At 38.4% G+C, this 10,246-nt stretch overlaps 1 non-coding gene across 1 annotated transcript; it reads right to left on the bottom strand.

Moving 5' to 3' along the window:
- Window positions 1-577: 577 nt before the first annotated feature.
- Window positions 578-686, bottom strand: LOC132305916 (small nucleolar RNA R71). The gene has a single exon (XR_009481744.1). It is a non-coding gene; the product is annotated as a small nucleolar RNA R71 (small nucleolar RNA).
- Window positions 687-10,246: the final 9,560 nt, after the last annotated feature.

The raw sequence follows: 10,246 nt of genomic DNA, 5'->3' as shown, positions 1-10,246 counted from the left end.
CATGTGGAGGACCTTGGGCACATAGACCAATAAGGCATCCTCCACCCTAATGTGCATCATGAAAATATTCAAGTACCATTGGGTATGCCTAGACCATTCCTTCATCCACAACAACAAGGCCAAGTTCCATTGGGAATGCCTCGGCCTATTTTTGCTCCACAACCTCCCATAATTCAAGTCAACCAAGGTGTTCGAGTGGCACCACCGGTTGTGAATCCTCCTAGTGCTTTAAGAGACCATTATGTGCCTAATGAATACAATGCACACACTTGTATTCAATTGCCTCCATTTAGAGCACATCACTATGAGATTAAACCGCAAACCATTCAAATGCTTCCTAACTATCATGGACTTCCAAGTGAAGAACCCTATAAGCATTTGGATGAGTTTCTTGAAGTGTGTTCCACCGTGAAATACACGGACATGACATAAGAAGTTTTAAGACTCAAACTTTTTCCTTTTACCCATAAAGACAAGGTAAAATATTAGTTTAACAATCTTAGGCCTTTTTAGATAACTTCTTAGGTAGAAATGCAACAAGAGTTCTTGAAAAAGTACTACCCGGTTTCAAAGACCAATGCTATGAGAACTTTCATTTATGAATTTTCTCAAGGGGATGGGGAAATGTTTCATGAAGCATGGGAAAGGTTTAATGATTTGCTTAGGAAGTGCCCACATTAGGGCATACCTAAGTGGTAACTAGTTTAATAATTCTTTGAAAGTTTACCGGATAGTCACAAGGGTCTGGTTGATGCATCTATGGGTGGTTCTTATCTTGATAAGCATAAGGATGATGTGTGGCAATTGTATGAAAGTATGAGTGAAAATTCCATGCATAGATTTTTATCCTCTAAAAATGGTAGAAATCTAGGTAGAAGAAAGAATGTTAGCTTATATCAAGTTGACAATTCCAATGACATAGCCACCGAGATGAAATCTTTATATCAACGGTTTGATCAATTCTTGATCAACCAAAATTCGGCAAATCAAGTATCTTCCTCCCCTAATCATGTTCATCACCATGCATCTAATGAATGACTTATTCAAGTGTTTTGCATTCTACTTCCAATTGTCCCCATGGACATGTGCAAAGTGAAAACTATGAGCAAATCAATGCGACATTTGCCAACCAAGGGAATAATCCCTATGGTACTCATTACAATTCAAGTTGGAGGAACCATCCAAACTTCTCTTGGAAAAGCCAAGGGGAAGGCTCAAACCCTCCCCAAGGTGGTTTTCAAGGAAAGTATGTTCCACCTCTAAGGCCAAGGTTCCTAAGGTTTTAGATCATCATCATTTCAATCGCATAGTAATCAATTCTCTAATTCTCATTTCCTTAACCAATCATCATATTCTTAAGGAAATTCTAGGAGTCTCGCTTTTGAGGAAAAAGTGTTAACCACTCTAGGCACTCTAGAGGCGAACACTCAATTACTTCATTCTCATTCTCAATCCATTGCTAAGCTAGAAACCCAAGTTGGGCAAATAGCTAGTACTTTGAATGCTAGAGAGAAGGGAGAGATGCCTTTGAATGTCCCACCAAAGCAACACTGTAATATGGAGACTCATTCTTATTGGAAGGTCACACAATCATGTCAATGCGGTGACAACCTTGAGAAGTGGGAGAATTGTGGACAACCAAGTGAGTATGTCCAATGAACAGAGTGAACCGGTGCAACCAAAAGTTGACACCCGTCCCGTTTCACATCCCATTCCTTCTTCATTGCATATGCATGATCATATTAAGAAAGTTGTCAAAAATGATTAGAAAGATGAATTGAATAATGATTTGAAGCATGATTTGAAAAAAGATTTTAAGACTTCTTGTGTTGAAGAATCTTCAAAGAAAAATTTTGAAAAAGCTTTTGAGCCTAAAGCTCCATTTCCGGATGCCTTGAAACGATCCATTTCTCTTGACAAACAAAAGACCAAAACTAATGAAATCACTGATGTGTTTAGGTAAGTGAAGACTAATCTTCCACTTTTAGATGCAATTAAGTAAATTCCGACTTATGCCAAGTTCTTGAAAGATCTTTGCACTCAAAAGAGGAAGAACAAAAGCCAAGCACCAAGAAAAGTGGTCTTGACCGAGCAAGTGAGCTCTATTTTGCAACATAACACTATCCCAAAGTTTAAGGACCCCGGTTCACCTACTACTTCTTGCATCATTGGTGACCATGTCATTGACCGGGCACTCTAGACTTAGGAGCAAGTGTCAATCTTCTTCCATATTCAATATATGTTAAATTGGGCTTAGGAGACTTAAAACTGACGTCGGTAGTTTTGCAACTTGCCGACTGATCCATTAAAAAGCCCCGGGGTATCATTGAGGATGTTTTGATTAAAATTGATAAGTTCCTCTTCCCCGTTGATTTAGTTGTCATTGACACGGAACCAGTTCCAAATCCCAAGAGCCAAATTCCCGTTATCCTTGGCCGTCCTCTCTTGGCAACCCCAAATGCCAACATTAATTGTATGATGGGGATAATGAAAATCTCATTTGGCCATATGAAAGTGAAGTTAAACATCTTTAATCCAACCCCGAATTCAATGGATAAGCATGAAGAAGTGTGTGTTGTGGAAAAATGCATTGCCAATGAACTTGATGAAGTTTAGTCTTTACTTAATATTGAACATTCACATGGTTTGCACACCAAAGAGAGTTCAAAGAAAGTGGTTTTGAAACCTAGTGTTCCAAGGGCATGGAAGTCCAAAAATTGCATTTACTAAGGACCATCAATGTCTTTTGAATCAAATCCAACGAGTTCTTTAGGGAACCATTTGTTGGGTGGGATTTAAAATACCTTTCACTCCATTAAGGAGGGGATGCATAACAAGATATTTGATCCAGGTTAAAAGAGCCCAATGTCTTGCTAGAGACGTTAAAGACTAGCAATGCTTCGTAGGGTTTGCAACCCTATTCCTCCCCCATTTCTATTTTACCTTTCATTTCTTGCGTCGTTTAGATAAATTCTGGGTTTATACACATTGCTAGGAACTGTGATTGTGAATGCATGCACTTTCATTTCTGGAATTCAGCATTTTGTGCTTGTTTGATCGATCTCAAAAGAGGTTCGATTAATCGAACCTTCATCTCTGTATCCAATCATCTCTCAGTCCCATCGATCTAGAATTCTCTGTATATTTCAGCTCTCTGTGTATCGAGCGAACTTCAGTTCAGATCGATCTGAGTGTTCCAAGATCGATCGAGATCTTCCTCGGATCGATCTCCATTCTATACTTAGAAAATTTTTTGAAACCCATGAAAAAGGCCTCTCTATGTATCGATCGAACTTGTCTGCAGGTTTTCACCTGTTGGATCGATTCGAAGTATCTTCCCGATTGATCTTAGATTAATTGATCTGTGTTCCTTTGTTGACTTTGTCTTTGACTGTCATTTTGAATTTTGAATTTAAATTTCTCAAAAATACAAAAATATTTTTCCTATATTTAATTTTATTTTTTATTTTTAAAAAATAATTTCAAAAAATTCCAAAAAGATTTTTATTTTATTTGATTTTTACTTTTATTTTATTTTTATTCAAAAATATTTTAATTTCAATTTTAATTAAAAATAAATAAATAAATAAATACCATGTTGTTTTGAAGCATAGATCTATCTGTGTTCCTTCAAGATCGATTTATGTTCGATCGATTTGCGATATTTCCAGATTGATCGAACTCGTCGGGAATCGTTTTTAAAAAAAGAAACCCTAGGGTCATTTGATCGATTTACACATCGATCTCAACCCTCATCGCCTCCCACCAATGCAACCCATCTTCCTAACCTCCGGCGAGCCTCCAGCGAGTTTCCCAAGCTTCAAAATCTCATCTTCATCTCTCAATCTCATCTTATCTCCTTTGTCTCCACTTCTCTCCCGATTTGGTAAGTTCGAGTTGTATTTTTAGATTTCAAGCTTCAATCATATGTTTGAGATGCTTTCCATGCTTAGATCTTAAGTTTCCATGATTGAATGTTTCCATTTTTTAAGTTGAGGAGCATGTATATGTATATATTTATATTTATGTATATATTTTCATATATTTTCATTCTAAATTCGATTTTAGGGGTCACGTGCCAAGTTAAGTGACCAAAATTGTGTTGTTGTTGTGTGAGAGGGACCCATAAGCTTGCTTGGGTACCCCCTGTGCCATCCACGTCACAGATCTATGACTTTTTGTATTTTTGCAGAGTTCGATCAATCTCAGTAATTCTCAGATCGATCTCACCTAAGTCCTGATCGATCCAAGTTGGATCGATCTCATCTTTTCATGATCGATTGAACATCACAGATTTGCATTCACACTTCACACACTATCTTTTGTGTCCCATGCTACTTTATTTATGCCCAATGCCTGTGTTTTCCACATTGGATGCATTCCACACTTACACTGTTTAGCATGTTTCACTTGTTCACTGTTTACTTGGTTAAGTCATCACTTGCATAGATTCATGTCGATTAATCTGAGTTGTCTATCTTACTTGACATACATGTTTCTATTTACTAAGCTTCAATTCTTTATTCCTATACTGACTTATTCTGTAAGTGTTTCTTTTTTGTTTTGCATGCTATGGCATGAGTTAAGACCGTTGTTAACTGGCAGTATGTATGCCGAGTGAGGCAGAAAGTAGAGGAGCCAGCAGAGCCCTCTCATGCTCAGGATCCAATTCCAGATCAGGTTGAGCAGCATGAGCAATTAGAGGAGTATGCAGAGGTAGCTCCAGCTCAGTCCCCATCAGCAGACTCTAGATTGTAGTCTTCTACTTCCGCTTCATCTTCTTCAGCGGCTGAGACTGAGCATATACATTCTCCTTCTCCACCACAGGCACAGCCTGGCCAGGTCTGAGATAGGCCTATCTGTAAGTTCAGACACCTTTCAGTGGCACACGAGTCAGTGTTCAACATTGCTTTCTTCTCTCGGTCTATTATGACCCGGTCAGCCTTTAATGATATTGACCGCCGTGGCATTTCAGCCATACTGGCCCTAGTTACATATCCTGTTTACCCGCGGCTTGTTCGGATCTTCTTCCAAAATCTCCAGCCGATCCCAGGTAATCTGTCAGAGCTGCAGACTACTATTGATGGCTTCCCTATCCGCATTACAGTTGATACATTAGCCACAGCTTCTCGGTACCCCCATGTCTGCCCTCCAGATCTTGAGTATCCCATTTTGAGGAGGCTTTCTGATGTAGATATGGCCATTGCTCCTACTGGCACTACGCAGATGGTGAGACTTTCACCACCCGGACTTATCTGCCTGATGACCTTTGGTTCTTTGATTCGGTATTATACCAAAATGTATTTATGGCAAGCCATAAAATCCAGAGGCATTCAGACTTTCTTGCAGCCCTCTATGTATTCTACATAGGGCACTGGTTTTCTATTCTTGCATTTTACTGGAATGTAATGATGAAGCTATACACAGACTATATCAGCAAGGCAAAGCCCAAGCGGGCTAAATACCTCCCATTTGCTCATTTTATTACTCAGATTCTGCTGGACCAGCACTACCCTTTCCATCCACAAGAGCGTATTGAGTCCGAAGCTTGCCACTACGGCAAGAAGGACTGGAACAAGAGCTACAATGCTCTTATTAAGAGTCTGGAGCAGGATGCACTCTTAGCAATAGAGGAGGTTGCAGAGGCTGAGTAGGTGGAGATGACAGCACTGGCGGCTACTGCATATATGGACATAGATTTAGAGCGAGAGCCTCTAGTAGAGGACCTACCACATCACTCTCCGGCAGGATTGCCACTTCATTTTCAAGAGCAAGATCAGGATCTACCTCAGTTTCATGATCCAGTTATCCCTGATACTCCAGCACAGGCACTCGGCCTAGAAAAGTGTATTCAGACATTAGAGGGTGAGGTTGTCTCTCTTAGAGTAGATGTTATCTCTCTCCGAGCAGACGTGGTCTCCCTTAGCATAGATGTGATTACTTTTCGCTCAGATGTACTGACTGCGCTACGGGACATGTCCAGAGATATCCGGGGATCACGCCTCGCTCGCCCTACCTCCTTTGCCTGGTCTTTTTATCTCTCTTTTATCTTTATATATATCTGTGATATCTGACTGCTATTTTTGATACTATTTTGATATTTTTGCGGCCAGTCTGTTGGCCAGATACTGTGATGTACTTTGATGTACTTTATACTGCTTTTATTTTCTCTATCATATGCATGATATTTATGGATGTCAGATTCTTCTATTGATGTATTTATCTGTTATTAACTCCATTATCAGGTGCATCCCAGTGACTTCAGTGAGAGAGTGCTGCCCGAAAATTTTCAGGGCCACCCTTTTTCCTCTCTCTTTAGTTCATTTCTTATCTCATTTACATTTGCATGTCCACTGTGCACTGTTATTATCCCTTTTGTTATCTGATGAGGTTTATCCAAGTGCCATCTTTTCAGGACCATAGTTAATTCCAAGTTTGGGGGGGTTATACCACCCACTTTGGATATTTGTGTCCTTGCCATTATTGCCTTAGTTGCACTGGTATACTCTTTCATTTGTTCTCTTTGCATATTGAGGACACTGTGCCATTTAAGTTTGGGGGTAATGGGTGTTAATTGCAGTTTTTGCTTTCAATTCAAAATTTTAAGCATGACTTATATATTTGAGGGATTTTCTATGATTGGTCCATGACTAGCTATGATTTTGATCTTTGAGGACTATATTGCTTAGAATTTAAAAATTGCTTGACTTGAGAGTCCAATACTCCTTGTATGCCTTGTGGATACCATTTAGGAGTAATTTTTTTGAAAGATTAACATCTTGCTTGCACTTATGGTTCACATCATCCTGATTTTGTGATTGTTTTGGGATTCACTCTAGTATTCTACACTAGCACAGGCACACACTAGCATTCATTTGTGGGGTACATGTTTTGTTGATTATTGAATTGGTTATATCCCAATTGGACTAGTAGTGCATTGAAAGCTTTCATCTTAATAAAAGTGGATAACAAACCATTTTCACTGAGTAGCTGGGATTTTAGCCTCATTAAGCACTACATTTCTCGCGCCGAAAGGGGGAGGGCCCAAACTCTAGGTTAATAATTGAATGCTATAAAAAAAAAAAAAAAAAGAAAAAGAAAAGAAAAGTTGCAAAAGCAATAAAAAGTGGGACTTCTCCCAAAATGTGAGAAGTGAGAAATGATTAGATGGAGGTTGTTTTGATTTGTAGCCTAGTTGATTTGAGCTTGTAAGTCCTTAGGGGTGTTTGAACACCTAATGCCCTAAAGCCGTCTGGTTAGGGAGTCATTGACCTAACGCTCGATCTCATGGATCGCTAGAAAGCTTAATAGATCAACACATTGCACCATACTTCCATCTTTGATCCTTAGGATTAAAAATAATAATAATAATAATAATAATAATAATAAAATAAATAAATAAATATATAAATTCGAGTGAAAAGAATAAGCACACCTAGATGAATAAAGCTTTAATAAAAGGTCCACTCTTTGTTTTGATGATCGGGACTAGATTTGTATGCTAGTTTGAGGGTAAGGATGTGATCATTTCTTTAGTTGGCTTAGATAGCAATACATTTGATGTCGGTCCACTCAAAAAGGATTCTGTAGTTGTTTTGATTTGTATGATCATTTTCTTGATGTGTGGAGGATCATATTTGCTTGCTTGATGTTGAAATTTTGGGAGATTGCTTAGAAAGGGTTGAAAAATTGCATACTTGTGGTAGTTTTTTTCTAATGCTTGTTTGCAATATTGGTGCCTCTTTTGTGAGAATGAGTTTAATGTTTGTAGGTATCATTTCTGGAAACCCTCACGAGACTTCACTCATCCACTAGGGGTAACCTAGGGGTTTCAAAAGTTTGTTACATATGCTATATGTAATCGTGTTTCCTACGAAAGTGGCGTTATCCATTTATTGCTTTCTAGTTCATAGTTGTATAGTCGTTCATTTTATTCCTTTACTTTGTAGTTCATTGCTATGGACTAGCAATATTTAAGTTTGGGGGTGTGATGAGCGCTAAAAAGTGCGCATTTAAACCTCTTAAGCTTAAGTAGTCTAGGACTTTTATCTATCTTACTTTCCCATTTTAGACAAATTTCATGTTATTGCCCTTTTCAGGCACTTATCCCAAAAATAAGTTAATAAAGCCAAATAAGAGCTTAAAAGAAGCAATCTCAAGCTGAATGGAAGAAAAGAGCAAAGTGGAAGCAAAATGAAGCAAAGTGGTGGAAGTTAGCAAGTTCGATCGATCTCAACATTACTTCGATTGATCAGAGCAAGATCGATTTGGACACTTCAAGATGGATCCAAGCATTCATCCTTACATAAAAGAATCCACCAAGTTTGATCGATCCAATATTTCTCAGATCGATTGAAATGATTCGATCTTATCCACACCTACCACCCCACCTACCACTTTTGTCTCTTTCCTAAAATATCTCAGAGATTTGTCTTTATTTAAAAAGCCACCACCAAGGATGATCAATCTCTGCAGCATTCGATGGATCTCAGCACAGTTCGATTGATCGAACCTCCTCAAGTCCGAATTAAATCAAATTCCAGCTCATAAAAAGTTATCTTATAGTGCAATCATTGGAAGGACCTTGGTGTGCGAGCCCAGACTATTGGGTGTGACACTTGACCTACCTATATAAAGATTTGAGCTACTTTTTGCATAGATACTTAGAAACATACTTAAAGAGGAAGAAAAGAGAGGAGGAAGGGCTAGAGACACATTCTTGGGAGTTCTTCCGTTCTTCTAGGGTTTCCATCAAGAAGGAGGTCATTCCTACCATGGAGATAACCTTTGAGGGTTGGATGGCTACTTCAATGAGTGGCTAAACATCTTCTTGGGGCTAGAGTTAGCCCTAAGCATGCCTTCTAGACTCTAATGCTTTTTATTTTGAGGGGATTTGTGTTGTAATCTTGTTTTGACACTTATTTTATATATGAATCTTGTTTATTCAATGATTTGTGTGGTTTAATACTTCCAATTGATCATTTCTTTCTATCCATATGTCTATGTATGCTAGAATAGATGTTCATGTGTTTATCTCTAGTTTTTGTGTTATTGATGCATGTCTATGTGTGTTGATGCTATAGATCTAGAGAGTGTCATGGCATAGTGCTTAATAGAATACTATTGTGGTTTATTTGATGGTTCATACTCATGTCTTGATGGATTGTGCCTCTCCCTTAGTTTATTTAGTTTAATTTTCATGCCCTTAGCTTAGTTGTAGTGTAGTTGCCTTAGTTGTTAGACAGAAGAACAATCTATGCTTATTGTTTGATGTTCCATGCTTATGAATGCAAGTAGTATTATTCTCTAAACATGTGATGTGTTTGGATTGTGAGCTTAAAGGAAGGATTAATGGCTTAGTTTGATGTATTGTGCTATTTACTAGGTTGCTTAGACAGTATATACTTAATTGGTCATCTATGCTTGTTGAAACAATCAATCACACACTCTCAAATTGCAACACATGTCTCCCCTCATTAATTATGCATTGAATGTCTAGAATGGTGATGTTTAGTGGTGACCTCTAGTCCCCAAGATCTCACTCTCTTGTTTTCTCTAAATTTCATTTAAATTGCTTATTTTACATTGAACTTGTTTAGTTAAATAAAAAGTAATCAAACAAACACACCATCTTTTGATCACTTGACTTACTAACCCTATACGTTGTTTCCGTTGCAAGCACGCCTCAAATCCCTTGGGACGATCCCTACTTGCCCTAGTTATATTTTTAGTTAGAGATAGTAGTGGCTTTTATAAATTTAAAACTTGGCCACATTGCACACTCACACTCTTTAGTGCACATTTTTAAGCGTTGGTGCAGTGACACGCCAGTATCAAAGCTTATGATTCGAAAACCTTAGGAGGACGGGTTTTCCTAGGTTCATTTCATACTTCTTGCTAACATACTTTGATATGCTCACATGTTTACGTACATAAGTGCTTAAGTGTTTAAATGTTTTCCTTAATTGTCTTAGCATTACTGTATGTTGCATACATCTTCGTGCTTCATGTTTCATGCATTCACTGAGTGCGTTGCATTATGTCATAATAACTTGAGTTGTTATTGACCTTGTTCATCGTGCATATAGCAACATGGTTATCACACGTGGGGAATCTTCACGTCAGGCTGTTGAGGAGCAGGTTAGTGACACCGAGCTCATAAGGGGTCCAGGGAGGCTTAGAGCTCTAGTTCAGGGTGTGGATGCTAATCCACCATGGGTTCCGACGAATGAGGAACAGATTGCAC

The sequence above is a fragment of the Cornus florida genome, unplaced genomic scaffold, assembly GCF_030987335.1.
Source record: "Cornus florida cultivar Cherokee Brave unplaced genomic scaffold, ASM3098733v1 CherokeeBrave_3.0.0_Hap2_Chr04, whole genome shotgun sequence".
NCBI lineage: Eukaryota > Viridiplantae > Streptophyta > Magnoliopsida > Cornales > Cornaceae > Cornus > Cornus florida.
Note: the sequence above shows the minus strand (reverse complement) of the source record. Positions and strands in the feature narration are given on the sequence as shown.